Raw genomic sequence first — 19206 nt, 5'->3', positions numbered from 1 at the left:
AGTGGGTGAGCCTAGTGCAGGTGGTGCCGAAAAAAGGGGGGATGACGGTGGTCACTAATGAAAAAAATGAATTAGTCCCCACTAGAACGGTCACAGGTTGGAGGGTGTGCATAGACTACAGAAAACTCAATGATGCTACTAGAAAAGATCATTTCCCTCTACCTTTCATTGACCAAATGCTTGAACGACTAGCAGAACACTCATATTACTGTTTCTTGGATGGTCTCTCCGGATACTTTCAAATCCCAATTGCCCTAGAAGACCAGGAGAAGACAACTTTCACATGCCCCTATGGTACTTTTGCTTACCGTCGTATGCCTTTCGGTCTATGTAACGCGCCAGCTACCTTCCAGCGATGCATGATAGCCATATTTGATGATCTTGTGGAAGATATTATGGAGGTTTTCATGGATGATTTCTCAGTTTTTGGTGATTCTTTCGGCCTCTGCCTCAAAAATCTAGAGCGGGTCTTAGCCAGATGTGAGGAAACCAACTTGGTTCTCAGCTGGGAAAAGTGTCATTTTATGGTCAAGGAAGGCATTGTGCTTGGTCATAGGATATCACAACAAGGAATTGCGGTGGATAAGGCCAAGGTTTCCACCATCGAGCAGATACCTCCCCCAACATCGGTGAAAGCCATTAGGAGCTTTTTGGGACATGCAGGTTTTTACAGAAGATTCGTCAAGGATTTTTCATTAATTGCATGACCACTTACAAAACTTCTTGAGAAGGACGCGGCATTCGAGTTTGGTGATGAGTGCATGACTGCTTTTCTTACCCTTAAGTAAAAGCTTGTTGAAGCCCCGATTATTGTGTCCCCCGATTGGAATTTACCTTTTGAACTTATGCGTGATGCTAGCGACTTTGCAGTGGGGGCAGTTCTTGGGCAACATCGGGGGGGTCATTTCCACCCTATTTACTATGCAAGCAAGACATTGAATGATGCTCAGGAGAATTATATGACCACCGAGAAAGAAATGCTTGCTGTGGTTTTTGCGTTTGACAAGTTCCGTTCATATTTAGTGTTATCAAATGTGATCGTGTTCACAGACCATTCTGCTCTAAAATATCTTTTGAGCAAACAGGATGCAAAACCTCGTATGATCCGGTGGGTACTCTTGCTTCAGGAGTTTGACATGGAGATTAAGGATAAGCGGGGGGCTGAAAATTTGGCCGCCGACCACCTATCGCGCCTTGTGATCCCATTGGAGAGCACCAAGGATAGAAAGGAGATAAATGATGGTTTTCCTGATGAGCAGTTATTTAGCATTCAAATAATGAGAGAAGAAGAAATTCCATGGTTCGCTGATTTTGCAAACTATCTTGTTGCAGGGACACGTCCTGATCGGCTGACTTATCAACAACGGAAGAAGTTCTACTCTGATATAAAATATTACTTCTGGGAAGATCCCTATTTGTTTAGAACTTGCGCCGACCAGGTGGTAAGGAGATGTGTATCTCATTCGGAAGGGTATTCTATCTTGGAGCATTGCCATGCCGGTCCCGCTGGGGGCATTACAATGCCAACCGAACGACTAGGAAAATTCTAGATGCAGGTTTCTATTGGCCGACCATCTTTCAGGACGCACAAAAGTTTGTTCAATGTTGTGATAGGTGTCAGTGGACTGGAAACATTTCAAGGAGAGATGAGATGCCACAAACCTGGACCCAAGCTTGTGAGGTGTTCGATGTGTGGGGGATTGATTTCATCGGACCCTTCCCTAGTTCCTCGTGGTCACGGTTTATTACGGTAGTCATGAGATTATGTTTCTAAATGGGTTTGAAGCACGGGCATCCCCCACAAGTGATGCACAGTGGTAGTAAAAATTTTTTTAAAAAAACTATTCTCCAGTTTGGTACACCGAGACGATCATCAGCGATAGAGGTACCCACTTTTGTAACTCTCAGTTTGCAAACACCCTGAAGCGATATGGAGTATTCCACATGGTTGGAACTCCGTACCATCCTCAAACTAGTGGGCAAGTTGAAGTCTCTAACATGCGAATTGAAAGCGGATTTTGGAGAAGTCCGTGAAAGTCGACCACGAGGAAGGATTGGGCGGATCATCGGATGATGCCCTTTGGGCATATCGGACAGCGTATAAGACACCTCTTGGAGCGACCCCTTATAGGCTAGTCTACGGGAAAGCTTGCCATTTACCCGTCGAATTGGAACATGAAGCATCTTTGGGCTATTAAAGCAGCTGAATTTTTGATCCTCAGCTAATCGGTCATAAGAGGAAGTTCCAACTAAGTGAGTTGGATGAATGGCGGACTATGGCATATGAAAATTCCTTGCTTTACAAGAAAAGGATCAAGGAGTATCATGACCGACACATTAAACATGGGAAACACTTCAAGGAAAGGGACCAGGTTCTTCTCTTCAATTCGAGGTTACGACTCTTCCCGAGGAAGTTAAAATCGAGATGGCACGGACCCTTCACAGTTTCACAAGTCTTTCCCCATGGCCCCATCGAGATAACTCATCCGGAGAAAGGTACATTTAAGGTTAACGGTCACCGATTGAAGCCATACCTATCTTGGAGCACTTCTCTTGGGCTTGGAGGTAAGTCCCCACCATTTGATCCACCTTGAGGTAAGAAAAAGGTACGTCGAGCTAATGATGTTAAACAAGCGCTTCTTGGGAGGCAACCCAAGTTTTTAAATTCGTTGTCTTTAAATTTTCGTATTTCTTTTAGTTTCTTAGTTTCTATATTGTGGTTCAATGCTTATGTTTGTGTGTTTTTCGTATTTTTCTTTTGTTGATGTTTTTGTGCTAAACTCATGCTTTGGTTTGCTCGCTTGTATTTGGCCTTGAATTAGTATTGTTTAGTTGTGTTTCATTGTCATCCCGGCGCTTAAATGGTTGTAATTCGTATTTTATTGAGTGTGCAAGAGGAACCATGCCAATTTTTCAATTTTCCAGGTCCATACGGGCTGTATACGGCCCGTATGGACACTTGTGGCATGTTCCAGGGCCTTGCGGGCATCATTGCGGCCGCAAGAGACCCTTCGCGAGGAGTATTTTTCATGGGCTGTGGGTCTCATGGGCGCCATGCGCCCGCGAGGCCGCCCGTGAGGCTCTCGGCCTCACGCTGCGCGCGCAGGATGAAAAGCTCACCGGCGCCATGCGCCCGCATGGCACCCGTGAGCCTTTCAGGCTGGAATTTTCCAGCCCATGCGGGCACCATGCGCCCGCATGGGACCCGCATGGGCTGGGCTGCCCATTTAAGGGGTGTTCTTCCCCCTTCTCTCTCTACTCCAACCTCCATCTTCTCCTCTTAAGTTTTCTCTCATTTCTCTTTCATTCTACATCATTTCTCCACCATGTTCCTTGGTTTTTTCTTCTCTAATCTCCTCTCCTCCATCTTTCCAACTCAACCTTGGAATTTAATCAGAATTTTACCATCTTTTTGACGGGATCTCTTCCTTCCAAACTTTCAAGCCCTAATTCAAGGTTTTGTCTCATACTTGGCTTTTGTTGTGTTCTTATCTTATCTTTGAAGCTTGTATGACATATTTGGATGTTGTGATGTGGTGTATGCTTAATTATTCGAGTTTTTCCTTCATTTGTTAATTTTGGGAAGCTCCATGTCTAGGAGAAACTCTTGCAAAATGTTTTTTCACGAGTCACTGTAGCAAAGGCTGAATTTTTACTAGGCTTGTTTTACTTTTATTTTAACTATTATGCATGTTTTCCTTCTCCTTTATTTTCTTACACGTCGTGATTGCCTTACTTATTTTTGTAGGACTTCTCACGGATTGTTGCCCCACCTCCTTTGCTCTTTGCTGAATTTGTTGCCCATTGACTGTGCTTTCACTGAACAATCTTCATGAACCAATTGGGGCAGTCTCTTTACCCTTCCTTTTCATGCTTCATTTCTTTATTATGGATTTTACACCATGTTCTATTGATTAATGTACATTGAGGGCAATGTACGATTCTAGGTGTGGGGACGGGTTATTTGCATGCTTAAGTCACCCATGATAGCTATGATTTATTGTTAAGAACCTCCTGGCTTGAATGAATGATAGTAATGAGTTGTAGTGTTATTTGTGCTATAAGGAAGTCATGTTTTCTCTCTAGAGCTTTCTTCGCAACTTTGACATTGAACTTCTACCTTGTTTGCCCCAGCTAAACTATTGCTTTGATTTAAAGTGTTAGAGTGGTAAATTCATTCCTCAATGGTCCTTTAAGAGGTTTTGGTTCTTTTGTTCATTTTACTTTATCCCTAAGTGAAGTTTTGCATGAAAGTGCTCCGGATACTTGTAAAAAAAAATATATATATATATATATATATATGAAAAAAAAATTTGAAAAATAAAAAAAATGAGTCTATGTCAGTATTCCTCTGCTAATTTAGCATGAATGCGTCTATGTAGATTGTAATCAAGTAAGTTGGGTGGCTCTTGTGCCTAATTAGCATGTAAGTTGGGTGGCTCTGAAAGATTATAAGATATTTTGTGCAGTCTACGTTAGGCGGACTCGGAAAAAAATAAATAAATAAAGACAGAAAGAAGTATTTGTTCTCCCGGACTCAATCATGCATTCACTTAGTTACTAAAGTGTTGAATGTGGACCGAAGGACTCTTGACCTACTATTGAGGGTGTCTTTAACATTTTTAACACCGGTTGTCATTGAATGTGGTGTGAATAGGGAGAGCGAGGGATGAAGCATACACATACTCACGAGGAAAGCACTCTAGAGGAATCATGACTATCTCTACTGAGTTAGTTATTGTACAACTCATTTCCTTGAATTCATTTCATCTGTGCCTGCGGGGTTCTTCACTATTTGAGCTTGATGTCGTACGTTTAGTCATTTATCATTCCGCCCTTAGGTGTGTTTGCTTGGGGACAAGCAAACGCTTAGCTGTGGGGATGTTTGATAAACGCCTAAATGTATGTATTTTATATGTATTAATCTTGTATCATTTGTGAATATGTTAACAAATTGATGCCCGTTTTATGTCTAAATTTGTTATTTCGGTGTTGCAGGTCTTAAATGAGTCGAACGATGCTCAAAAAAGTAAATTGGATGAATTCGACACCGAAAACAGCATTTTTGGGGTCCCAGCACTGTAGCGGTATTGTAGCAGGTCATTGTTCTTGCTGCGGGCATTTGGCTGTGAGTTTCACGGGCTCCATGCGCCCGCATGGGTGCCCGTGAGGTTTGCTGGAAATTCTCAATACTCGGGTACTGTAGCGAAAATACTGCAGCTAAACATTGTTATTTGTTAATTCATAGTTTCTATCGATTAATCTGGTTAATAATGCTTCATTTCTTAAATTAGAATGATGATTTATGTTTAGAACGAAGTTAGAAGTATTATTAAGCTGTATTTTTGGATTGTTGATGCGTGGCCGTGCGTTTCTCACGCCCCGTGGATCCACACGGGCGTGCGGAAATTCCGCACGACCGTGTGGATTTCTGCAGCATTATTTTATCAACTTGTTTGATCAATTTCGTTTAAATTTTGCAGATCATGGCACCTAGGTCAAAGAAGCAAGCTGATAAGAGGCCACGTGAGTTATCCCTTGAGCCCGAGGGCATGCGATTTGCAATTCCCGAACATCAGGTCCGTTATCAGCGTTTGTCAAGACTCCATTTCGGACAGACTCGATTTTTGGACACGACTATACTGCGGGAGCTTCAGTAGGGAGATGAGTTTGCTGATGAGATCGAGGATCTAGTTTCAGAAGGTGGTTGGCGGCAGTTGCTGACGATTAGAGAGCCAGCCATCCGAGAGTTTGCATTGGAGGTGCTATCCTCGTTCGAGTTTGATAGAGCGTATTCGAGCTTCGACAGTTTGGACACCATTCAGTTCAGAGTATTTGGATGCCACCATAGCTTGAGCATTACGCAGTTTTTCGTACTATTTGGCTTATACGAGGAGGCATTCACGGATACAAAGGAGTATGCACAGTTGCCTACTGATTATCCTGGAACCTTGACCCCGCAAAGAGCTTACAGAGTACTATGTGGTCAAGGTCAGTACAAGCCAGGGGTGTCCAAGGCCACGTGCCTTTCCCGACCTGCATACAGATATTTGCACGCCATCATGAGTAAGTCGGTGAATGACCACGGTGATAGTACTGGTGTTTTGAGCTGTCAGGAGCTGCTGTACTTGTACTCGATGGTAGAGCGTGTACCGATTCATTTAGGGCACATTCTGACAGAGTACATTAGACACCAGAGACACTATGCTAGACTGGGAGCGATCTTCTCGGGCCCCTACATTACTAGATTAGTGCTGGGCATGGGTCTCTTGGATTCGATTCGCGGGGCCGAGAAGACGAGTGTACCCGCTCCCTTGAGTTTAGAGACTATGCGGTTGATGGGCATGGTCCGCAGGGTTCGGACAGGGGTCTTTGCTTTAGTCCTACCAGTCCCTGAGATAGCTGAGGATGAGGGTGATGAAGCCGGAGCATCTCAGCCTGCCCCCGAGCCTCAGCCAGCATCGATGGAGACCGAGGCATCTCCAGCAGCTGAGGAACCACCCCCAGTGCGTATGTTTTCACCATCTCGAGCCAATGATTGCTTTGAGAGGCTCGAGAATGCTATAGGAGTGGTCCGAGTTGATGTTGCCGAGATTCGAGCTTCGCAGGCCACTCAGTATACAGAGTTCATGGCACGTTTCGACATATTACAGCAAATCCTAGAGTGAGACGTTGCCTCATTATTTGTCCTGGAGCCGAGGACCCTTCAGGCTCCGTCAGTTCCTCAAGCATCTTCATCCTCGACCCCAGCACCGGAGGAACCACTATATGCCACCTCTGCAGCAGCAGCAGTAGCACAGGATCCCGAGAGCGACTCCGACACTTGACTTTTTATTTCCTTGCGTGCATTTTACTTTATTCTATTTTCTTGTTTTTAGACTTGTTGACTCAGAAAGGATTTTTCCTTCTGAGTTTATGTTATGTTGCATTTACCGAGTTGTATTCATTGCTTCATCTTTTATACACTCGAGTTATTTTTGTTTTTCTTGAGCTTCACTGAACCCCCTCGTGTATGCGTGCAGATGGTCTTGTCATCTTGGGAATTGAGACTTAGTCATGGGCAAGGCCAAGGTGCTTCGGCACTTGGCCGTGTGAACTTCCCAACCCGTTGGAACACTACTCCCAATGAATTAGCTTCATCAAACGCAACACTAGGAGTCAGGGGAGTATTGTTTTGATTGCTTCTCCCACATCTATTTTTGAATGATATATTTTGAGTGAGCTTGCATGTGTACATTGAGGACAATGTACAACTTAAGTGTAGGGGGGAGTTTCATAATGCGCACATCTTTTCTATTGTTCTTGATTGATATATGCTCACATAGCCAATGGCGGTTAATCTTAGTTGCAATGATTGTATTCTTAAGTCTAGGAGAATTGTTAACATTGAATGTTTTCATGCTCTAGTTCTTGCTTGAATTTTTAGGAATTTTTGCCCGATTTACACTTAGTGCACTACTCACTCTCTAAACTCTATTGGAAACTCATGTTCGATGTTAAAGGGACTAGTTAGGTTTACTTCTTTTGCTAAATTCAAAAAAAAATGAAAATGAAAATGAAAAGAAGGAACAAAATAGTTTTATTGTTTATTTGTATTTGTTGGGTGGAAAGAGCTACCACCTATGAAGTATGAAGCTACTCTCACAAGTCGGATACTAGTTATGCCCTAATGAGAGAAAGAGCTATCTCATAGGATGAGTGAAAGCTACCACTCGGGTAGAAAGAGCTACCACCTCGAAAGTGTGAAAGCCACCTTAGCGGCCACTTTGGAAAGGGCTACCTTAGAGGATGTGTGAAGCTACTACCATCTTTTAAAATTTTTGTCACTTTTGTAGATAAATAAGTCCCTTGTACTTAGAACTTTGAGGAGTATACTTTGGGTTGTTTTGAGTGAGTTCACACACATACACGAAATTCGGGTTTGTTGTCCTTTTTTTTATTTTATTCAAGTTTTTAGCTAGAGCATTGATTTTTCGTATTTAGTGTTGAAATTTTCCTTACTTGTAGAATACTTTCTTTGTATGCCTTAGTGAACCTAAGGCCAAGCACTTTCAATATTTTCTTCATTGATGCACAAAATGTTTTAATGTTTGCTTGAGGACAAGAAAAAGCTTAAGTGTGGGGGAGTTTGATAAGTGCTTGTGTGATATGAATGCGAAGTGTTCATTCCTTATGTTGAGCATTACTTTTCTCAGGTTTTTACACTAATATGTATGTTTTTATGTTACTTTTATGCAGGTAGGGTTGTGAGTCCAAGTATGAAGGAAATAGGACAATGTGGATCATAATGCACCTATTTTAGAGGAAATCTCGCTAAGGTTCAAATGCGAAGACATAGGTCAGGTGTGAGACGATAGAGTGTGTGCCAACCTCCTCGCATTCGAGTGAGCACATGCATTTGGAGGGGCACAAAGGCAGTCACACTCGAGCATTCCGATTTATGCACATAAGAACGAGAGCTCCACCAACATGTATATCATTGAAGAAGCAAGTGATTCACGACGTAAACGTGTGCCCGTTTGCGTTATCCCGATGATAATATGGAATTGGGAAGTTATTCAGGTCGAAGACTGTAGCAGAGTAATGCAACAACACTGTAGCATGTACTGTTCACAGCCGGCCGAGAAATCAGAGAAACAGAGAATCCACACGGGCATGTGGAAATTATCCACGGCCGTGTGGAAATTCCGCACGGGCGCATGTACCATCCACGCCCGTGGAGTCGCCGATTCCAGCCCTATATAAAGCCGATTGAGCCCCGATTTTGGTATTCTTTTCTACATCTTTTCCCCAACTTGAGAGAGGTCCTCAGCTAGGGTTTTGAGGGGTATTGGCTAGGTTTTTGGAGAGGTTTTATGGCTCTGACATCGCGCGTCATTTGGAAGAAGGTTATTGGGAGAGCTTTCATCGGCATCGATCCGGCGAGGTGTATCCTAGGCCGGACAAAGGATCCCTTGCGACAAGTAGAGGACTCTCCACAAGACCATCGACATGACCATCGAGGGGGTTTCTTTATGGATTCATTGCTTTTACATTCGATTTCTTTGATTGTACTTAGCTCCATGGAGAGCTAAACCCCTAGTGGGTACTTGGGTGATTGTGAACCCTAGGATGTATTCATTTCATTGAACTTCTTTATTATGCTTTTAAGAAATTGATGTTTATTGTGAGTTCCAACTTTGAATGCTTGATTGTATGAACATTTCCCCTAGAGTGACACTAGGGTTGAGAGTTCTTGTTGGTAACCTTGTGAGTGAGTGACACACCACGAGCGTTAGACAAAGCTAGGTTGGAGAGGGTTGAGAGGTTGAGTCGAGAGGTACAGGAGCGTCCCTTTTCCCTTCCGACGTGATAGATTCTACCTCCGTTCCTTGAGTTCTTTGCGGCCATAATAGAGTGAAAGGTCTAAGGGATGAATCTCCGCTAGGGATTAGTTGTGCGTGCAACGGAGTGAAGTGTTGAGGGATCTTAGTATCTAGGGCTTAATTGTGGTTAGGGACCTTCCGCCTGGACCAAAGGGTTACGTCTATAATCAGGAAGAGATTTATCACCTGGAATCCCTAGAGCTCATTGCAACTTTATTTGAGTGCGAGGTTGAGAGGTTATTTAATCTCTCCTCCGGGACATGAATAGAATTAGGCATAATTGACCTTAGATTTGGTACTATGTATGTAAGGATTTCCACGACTCACCATTGCATTGATTAGGAAGCATAATAGAGAGTTCTCGCACTTGAAGCGATTATCCTAGGTGAAGCATCATCCGAGTACCCCATCTTTATCGATTGCCTTACCTCCTCCTTACTTTTGCTCTCTTACTTGTTGCTTTTAATTGTTGAGAATTGAATCATTGTCACACTTATCATTATTGATATTCCACATAGCTAAGAATCGAATTAAGTGTCTTTACTCTCTATTCCGAGTGGATTCGATACCCGCTCACTCGGGATTATTACTTTAACAAACCCGTGCACTTGCGGGATATACGCAAGGGGAACTTGTCATTCATAAACGTGGAGATGTGTGCCAACTTCCAAGAAGATTTAAGTCAATTCACTAGTTGGAAGGGCACAAAGGCAGCCACACCTTCATGTTCCTTCTCTTTGTGAAGATTGCAAGACCTCTCAAAGATACGTCGATGAAGAAAGGTTTTATAGCCTACCACATGGATGTGTGCCCGGACATGTGGCCTCAAGAGAAGAGTGTTTAGATCGCGTTTTGTGAAAAGTACTATAGCAAAATTAATGTGGCCAGGACATGTTGGGAGTATTGTAGCAATTTTACTGTTCACGCGCCCGCGTGGAAATTCTACACGGGTGCGTGAGGGCACGTGACGGGCGCAGTTTTGGGCTTTAAATAGGCCATTTGCCCTATTTTTTGAGACTTTTGGCGATGGTTTTCGCAAGCACTTGGAAGACAAGGCGGCTTGGGTTTTGGAGGAGGTCTTTGGCGATATTAGGGGGCATCAATCACCAACTTTGATCGATCTTCTCTCCGTCATAGCAAAGAGGGAGCCTTCGGTGACCTAGCTTCGGAGAAGGATTCTTCAAGACGTTGGGCGACCCAATCAAGGCCATCATCACAAATTTAAGGGGGTTTTACTTCATGGTTTTGATTGCTTTTCATTGTAACAATCATTCTTTTGTAACTTGCTCCATGGAGGGCTAACCTTAGTAGGTATTTGGGCATGTGTACCCTAGGATCTATGTTTTTTGTAATGATTTGCTTTATGTTTCTATTAAATCTGAGTTAATTTGAGTTTTAATCTTGTATTCCCATTGCTTGCTTGTTTAATTAATCCTTGTGGTTGATTGGATTCGCATGATTTGTTACTTTGATGTGAGAGAGGTCTCCATTAGAGTTAGAACTTCAAGGTTAAAGAGGGTTGAGAGGGTGAGTCATGAGATAGTGGAGTGTCCCCTTTTCCTTCCGATTGAGTGTTTCCAATCTCCTTATTCCCAAAACTCTATGCAACCATATTTGGTGTGAGGCGTGAGATTGAGAGATTTCTCCGCCGGGACCTTGTAGGGGGTTAGAGATCCTTCGCCAGGAATTAGGGTTGGATCTAACTTTAGGAATCAGTTTCACTCTTAGGTGTCCCTAGTGCGTATTGCGGTCATATGGGGTGTGAGGTGTTGAGATTGAGAGATTTCTCCGCCGTGACCTTGTAGGGGACTAGTACCGGTGGCTTGGAAGTAAGGACCAGTTGTTCTTGGATTACCTCGACTCATTAGACTTGGTTTAGAAGCATTTCTTGAATCATGAGCTTCATGTTAGATCCTAGGGGGAGCATTGTCCAGGTACCTCATCTTTATTGTTTGAGATCTCCTTTATTTGTTTTCTTGCTCATTTTCTTGCTTATTAATTCTCTTGCAATTAGTTCATTTCATCACATCCATTGATTTCAACTAGATAACTAAGAATTGGTTAATACTAATACTTCCGTTCCCTGTGGATTCGACTACCCACTCACCGGGGTAATTATTACTTCTACACCCGTGCACTTGTGGTTTACACGCATACTTGGACGTGTCATCTAACCATATTACCTTTGGCCTCCAAGGAAACAATTTGAGTTGGAAATTGTCCAAGTTTAGCACAGCTGGGTCATTGGATGGCTTCAATCTCCTACCCACATCTTCTTCCAAACCTAAAATCTCTTTCTTGAAATTTGTGAATTGATCTATCCCAAGGAGAGGTGCTTGTTCCATTACCTTAGGATTTACTTCTTCTTGTGTATTTTAGGCTTGAAAGGGACATGACACTAGCAAATCCTCTTGAAAATATTCTTGCTCATAAGCACTGCTAAGTGCTTGAGTATGCATATTTTTATATATGTTTTACATGCATTGAGCATCATTTTTACCATGGTTTATGTCTCATATTGTGTATTTGGTGTTCTTTTATGCATATATGTTGTGAATGCCTTGAAGAGTAAAAAGAAAGAAAAGATAGGCTATAAAGACACAATGTTGGGAGTTCTTGTTCAATTCAAAGACCAAGACACGAGAGGAGTTCATTAATGTGGAGATGTGTGCCAACTTCCAAGAGGATTCAAGTCAATTTACTAGTTGGAAGGGCACAAAGGCAGCCACATCTTCATGTTCCATTTCTTTGTGAAGATTGCAAGACCTTTCAAAAATGTGTCGATGAAGAAAAGTCTTATAGCCTACTACATGGATGTGTGCCCGGACATGTGGCCTCAAGAGAAGAGTGTTTGGACCGTGTTTTGTGAAAAGTACTGTAGCTAAATAATGTAGCAAATTCACTATAGCAACATTGCTGTTCACGCGCCCGCGTGGAAATTCTTGCAGCCCACACGGGCGCGTGGAAAATCTACATGGGCGCGTGGGGCACGTGACCGGCGCGGTTTTGGGCTATAAATAGGCCGTTTGCCCTATTCTTTGACATCTTTTGTGCGGCTCTTGATGGGTGAGACGGGCAGGGTTTGGAGAGAAGGTCTTTGCAACTTGTTAGGTGCTTTGTCACCAACTTTGATCGATTCCTCCTCCGTCATATCATCAAGGAAGCCGCCGGTGAACCTAGCTTCAGAGAGGGTCCTTCAAGATGTCGAAGCTCTCCATCAAGGCCATCAGTTCATATATAAGGTGGTTTATTTCTATGGTTTTAATGTACTTTCATTCATTGTTGGTGTGTTTTGTATGTTTCTCCATGGAGAACTAAAACCCCAGAGGGTATTTGGGCTTGTGAACCCTATAATTCTCATATTGTGTGGATTTGCTTTGTGTTTCTATTTAATCCGAGTTTGATTAAGTTTCATTCTTGATTGTTTAATGCTTACTTGCCTCATTGATCTTGTGGTTATTTTGTTTGCATGATTTGTTGCCTTGGTGGGAGAGAGATCTCCATTAGGGTTATAACCTCAAGATTGAAGAGGGTTGAGAGGGTGAGTAATGAGATAGTGAAGTATCCTCTTTTCCCTCCGATTGGTGTAATCTATCTCCATTCTCTAGACTCTATGCGACCATATTTGGTGGGAGGCGTGAGATTGCTCGATTTCTCCACCGGGACCTTGTAGGGGGTTAGGATCCTTCGCCAAGAATTAGGGTTGGATCAATCTTTAGGAATCAGTTACACCTTTCGGTATCTAAGAGTGCTTTGCGGTCATATGTGGTGTGAGGTGTTAAGATTGAGCGATTTCTCCACCGGGACCTCATAGAGGGCTAGTATTAGTGATCTGGAGATAGATCCGATTATATTTGGATTTCTGTGACTTAACTTACTCATCATATAAACACTTTGCATATTTGGTACCTAATACCTGAATCCTAGGGGGATCATTGGTCGAATACCCCAATTTTTCTAATTAAGATCTTCCTCTATTTTATCCTTGCATATTCGTCTCTAGTACTCATTTCTTCGTACATTAGATCACCAGACTATCCCATTATCATTATCCTAGAGAGCAGAGGAGAAGTTAGTACTAGTAGCCATGTTCCCTGTGGATTCGACTACCCGACTCATTTGGTAATTATTACTTCGATACCCGTGCACTTGAGGTTTACACACATATTCGGACGTGTCTAGCAATATATTCATTCACACACTCCAAAATCTCAAAATGTTATTCAGCTTCTTCCTTTTCATTGTCTGCACCAATGTACTCAATTTTGCCAACTTCTTTATTGTCATTCATTACCACATCATTTCTATAAGAAACTTGAATTGCTTGCTCAAATACTTGTTGTTCATCAGAGAGTGTGTCAAGTATCCCTCCTAATAGATGCTCAAGGTTTTTAAAGGAGGCTTCATGACATCTTATTGTGGTCTCAAAATTTTGGACACGGACATCGGTTGCTTCAATAAAATTAGCTAGTCTTTTTGCAATTGAAGTGCATCCTCTCTGAGTATCTCACCCTTTTGACATTCCTCTTGAGGTGCTTCCCAATATTGTCCATCACTATTCCACAAGAAGTTTACTTAGCCCTTTTCAGTTGGATTATTTGTGTTGCAACAAGGAATGCTCTGTTGTTGTGAAGTAATAATTCTATCAACTTGTTCGCTTAGAGCTTCAACCCGAGAATACAGAGCAATAAGCGGATCAATCATCACTTAAACTCCTTGCAAGAAAAAGTAAGACATGACAAAAGAAAACAAATGAGAATGATGGAAGAAAAAGAAAGTGTGAAATTGAATGAATGATAAATAGCTAAAATAGCAAAGTGTAAAGTGTGTCTCTAAAATGCCTATTCCCCGGCAACAGTGCCAAAAACTTTACAACGCCCCTTGTGTATGTCCCGCAAGTGCATGGATTTGTCGAAGTAATAAAATCCTATATAAGTGAGGTATCATATCCACAGGGAGTAGGGAATAAAAAACTTAAATTGTTTCTTAACTAAATGAAAGATGAATAGTGATATGTCTGACAAGATGTGAAATAACAAAAGTAAAACAACAAGGAAGAGAGCACAAGTAAAGGAGAAGGTAAGGTAATCGATATAAATGGGGTACCCAGATATTGTTCCGCCTAGGACAATCGTTTCAAGTGTAAAACCCCCTATTATGCTTTCTAACTAATGCATTAATGAGTTATGGAGATCCTTTAATACATGGTCCCAAATCTAAGGTCAACCATGCACTCTATACATGTCCTAGAGGAGAAATTGAATAACCTCTCAACCTTGCACTCGTATATGATTGCAATGAGTTCTAGTGATTCCAAATGATAAACCCTATTTCTATTTATAGACCTAACCCTTTGGTCCAGGTGGAAGGTCCCTAACCACAATTAAGCCCTAGGTGCTAAAATCACTTCAACGCTTCACTCCGTTACACTCGCAACTAAGCCCCAACGGAAGGTCATCCGTTAGCCCATTCACTCTAGTATGGCCGCAAAGAACTCTTGGAATGTGGAGGTAGGATAGATCACATTGGATGGGAAAGGGGACGCTCCGCTACCTCTCCACTCACCCTCTCAACCCTCTCCAATCTAGCTTTGTCTAACTCTCGTAGTGTGTTAGTCACTCACAAGAGTTACCAACAATAACTCTCAACCCTAGTGTCACTCTAAGAGAGTATTCATACAATCAAGCATTCAGGATTAGAACTCAAATAAAACATCAATTAATTAAAAGCATAACAAAAAGGTTCAATGAAACGAATACATCCTCGGGTTCACAAATACCTAAGTACCCACTAAGGGGTTTAGCTCTCCATGCAGCTAATTACAATCAATGAAATCAAATGTAAAAGTAAAGAATCCATAGAAAACCCCCTCGATAATCGTGGCGATGGTCTTGTGAAGAGTTCTCTACTCGTCCAAGGGTTCCTTTGTCCAGCCTAGGATACACCTCGCCGGATTGGTGTCGACGAAAGCTGTCCCACTAACCTTTTTCCAAATTGTGCGTGATGTTAGAGCCGTAGAACCTCTCCCAATCCCTAGCCAATACCTCTCAAAACCATAGCGGCCACCATCTCGCAAGTTGAGGAAAAATGGAGAAAAGGATGCTGAAATCGGCATGAATAACCTCTTTAAATAGGCTGCAATCGGGCATCCACATGGGCATGTGGATGTTCAACACTGGTGTGCGGAATTTCCACATACCCATGTGAATTCTTTGGATTTCTGATTTTCGGCCGGCTATACATAGTAACTGCTACAATAAATTGATTCAGTACCTGCTACAGTATCCCTGCTAAAAACACTCCCAGATCCACTTTTCATCGAGGCAACATAAGCTGGCACACGTTTATGCCATAGATCACGTCGCTTCTTCAATAAACGGGTTCATTGGCGAAGATCTTGCAATCATTGCACAAGTTGGGATACGCAAATGTGATTGCCTTCGTGCCCCTCCAACTCAATGTAATGGCTTGCATACATGGAGGTTAGTACACATTCACGTATCTTAATACTTAGCTTGCAATAGTGCGTAATGGCTTGCAACCCTACGCATTCACGTATCTTAATAGTGCGTAATGGCTTGCAATAGTGCGTAATGGCTTGTAATGGAGGTTAGTACACATTCACGTAATGGCTTGCAATAGTGCGTTCACGATCTAATTTTGGCTTCTTTTCTTAATACTTAGCTTCACAACCCTACATGCGCAAAAGAACACAAATACACATATATTAGCACTTAAACCTGATAAAAGTCATGCTCATCATAACGAAAGAATACTTTGGATTCTTAACACACAAGCACTTATCAAAATTCCACACAGGCATGTGGATGCCCACAGGGGTACTTATAAGATCATACACATGCACCTGTGTATTCTCAGGATAGAAGAGAATTCTCTCTAGAGTTTCACATGGGCGTGTGGAAATTAACCAGGCCCATGTGTACTTTACAGGGCCATTCACACGGCCTTGTGTCTTCTCGGGATGGATTCTGAGAACTCTATAGAGAACCATACAGCCGTGTGGAAATTACCCACGGCCATGTGACCGTCATAAGGCCGTTCATAGGGGTATTCACAAACCCCTGTGTCCTCTCGGGATGAGCTCTAATCGGAAACACACGCTCGTATCTAATTTCTATACGGCCATGTGTCTTCTCTGGATGACTTAAAAAAATTATAGACTCTGCAGAAAAATTTATGCACATTTATACACACAAAGAGCCTGCATATACTATAAAAAACTGACCAAAGAAACATGGAAAACATGCTCAAATGACCTAGAACTTTGCCAATCACAATTAAGCAAACTTAGACACCAATAATCCATGCGAAAAACGCAGTAATAGCATGTAAAAGATCAAGATACCAATACGCATACTCTTATTCATGCAAATACTAAACTAACCCTAGAAAAGCTATGAAGACTTGGGTTGCCTCCCAAGAAGCGCTTGTTTAATGTCACTAAGCTTGATGTACCTCTTCTTATCTAATGTGGGTTCATAAATGAAAGTTGCCATCTTACCTACTGATAAGATCACCTTGTGTATATCCCGCAAGTGCACGGGTTTGTCGAATTAATAATCCCGGGTGAGCGGGTATCGAATCCACAAGGAATAGGAAATGAAAAACACTTAATTTGATTCTTAGCTAAGTGAAAGATCAATATTGATAAGTGTGAAAATGATTCAATTCTCAACAATAAAAACAACAAGTAAGAGAGCAAAAGTAAAGAAGGAGGTAAGGCAATCGATAAAGATGGGGTACCCGGATAATGCTCCGCCTAGACTAATCATTTCAAGTGCAAGAACCCTCTATTATGCTTTCTAATTAATGCAATAGTGAGTCGTGGAAATCCTTAATCACATAGTCCCAAATCTAAGGTCAATTATGCCTAACTCTACACATGTCCCGGAGGAGAAATCGAACAATCTCAACACCTCGCACTCGCATAGAGTTGCAATGAGCTATAGGGATTCCAAGTGATAAATCTGTTCCTAATTATAGAACTAACCCTTTGGTCTAAGTGGAAGGTCCCTAACCACGATTAAGCCCTAGATGCTAAGATCACCTCAACGCTTCACTCTGTTGCACGTGCAACTAAGCCCCAGCGGAGATTCATCCCTTAGACCATTCACTCTATTATGGCCGCAAAGAACTCGAGGAATGGACGTCGTCCCTAATCATGTCGGAAGGGAAAGGGGACGCTCCTGTACCTCTCGACTCACCCTTTCAACCCTCTCCAACCTAGCTTTGTCTAACGCTCGTTGTGTGTCACTCACTCACAAGGTTACCAACAAGAATTCTCAACCCTAGTGTCACTCAAGGGGAAATGTTCATACAATCAAGCATTCAAGGTTGGAACTCACAATAAACATCAATTAATTGAAAGCATAATAAAGAGATCCAATGAAATGAATACATCCTAGGGTTCACAGATACCCAAGTACCCACTAGGGGTTTAGCTCTTCATGGAGCTAAGTACAATCAAAGAAATAGAATGTAAAAGCAATAAATCCATAGAAAAACCCCCTCGATGGTCCTGTCGATGGTTTGGTGGAAAATCCTCTACTCGTCGTCCAAGGATTCTTTCGTCAGGTATAAGATACGCCTCGACGGAAGCTCCCCTACCAACCTTCTTCCTAAGGAATGACGATGTTGGAGCCGTAGAACCTCACCAAGACCTTGGCCAATACCCCTCAAAACCCTAGCTGAAGCCCTCTCGCAAGTTGTGAAAAAGATGGAGAAAAGAATAGAAAAATCGGGGCTGAAATCGGCTTTAAATAGGGCTGGAATCGGCGACTGCACGGGCGTGCATAATGTTACACGCCCCTGTGGAATTTCCACATGGGCGTGGATAATTTCCACACGCCCGTGTGGATTCTCTGGTTTTCTGTTTTCTCAGCCGGATGTGAACAGTGCTGCTATAGTATTTTTGCCACAGTGTTGCTACAGTACTCTGCAATAGTATCTGCCGTGAAATACTTCCCGAATCCATACTTTCATCGGGGTAACGCAAACAGGCACACGTTCATGTCGTGGATCATTTGCTTCTTCGATGATAGGTAAGTTGGTGGAGCTCTTGTTTTATGTGCATATGTCGGAATGCTCGAGTGTGACTGCCTTTGTGCCCCTCCAAATGGTTGTGCTCAATTAAATACGAGGAGGTTGGCACACACTCTAGCATCTCACACCCGACCTATATCTTCGCGTTTGAACCTTAGCAAGATTTCCTCCAGAATCGGTGCATTATGATCCACATTGGCTTCTTTCCTTCATACTCGGCCTCACAACCCTACCTGCATAAAAGTAACATAAAAACACACATATTAATGTAAAAACCCAAGAAAAGTAATGCTCAACATAAGAAATGAACGCTTCGCATTCGTATCGCACAAGCACTTATCACCTACAACTTTGAAGCATGATGCACATAATTCTTTTAAGGTAGAGGGAGAGTTATCGAGCTTGTTACCACACAAGGGTTCGTTACCCTTACTTCATGCTTGCACATCCCCATTTGCCTTGGGACTCTTCTTATGATGTCTCCTTGCTCTTTCATCTTTTGGACCATCCTCTTCATGATCCCTCTGTAGGTTGCACCTTATCTGCTAGATCAAGTGTCAAAATTTCTTCATTCTCCAACTCTTGATCTAGCAAGCCCTCAAATGGGTCCGGGCACATTATTTCCTTCACATATTCATCAATTATATCATCAGTAGTGTCGAGAAAATATAACGTATCATTAAAATCAAGAGAATATCATATGGCTTTTGGGAGGCTGTATGTCAACTTTTCATCACCAACTCTTAATGTCAACTCTCCACCTTCCATGTCAATGAGA

The 19206-nt window shown here is 42.4% G+C and overlaps 1 pseudogene; it reads left to right on the top strand.

The window, feature by feature from the left end:
- Positions 1 to 19206, top strand: part of LOC120273165 — a 65664-nt pseudogene that overhangs the window by 29687 nt on the left and 16771 nt on the right.

Source organism: Dioscorea cayenensis, chromosome 12 (genome assembly GCF_009730915.1).
Source record: "Dioscorea cayenensis subsp. rotundata cultivar TDr96_F1 chromosome 12, TDr96_F1_v2_PseudoChromosome.rev07_lg8_w22 25.fasta, whole genome shotgun sequence".
NCBI classification, from domain to species: Eukaryota; Viridiplantae; Streptophyta; class Magnoliopsida; order Dioscoreales; family Dioscoreaceae; genus Dioscorea; species Dioscorea cayenensis.
This window is presented reverse-complemented; position numbering and strand designations above follow the sequence as displayed.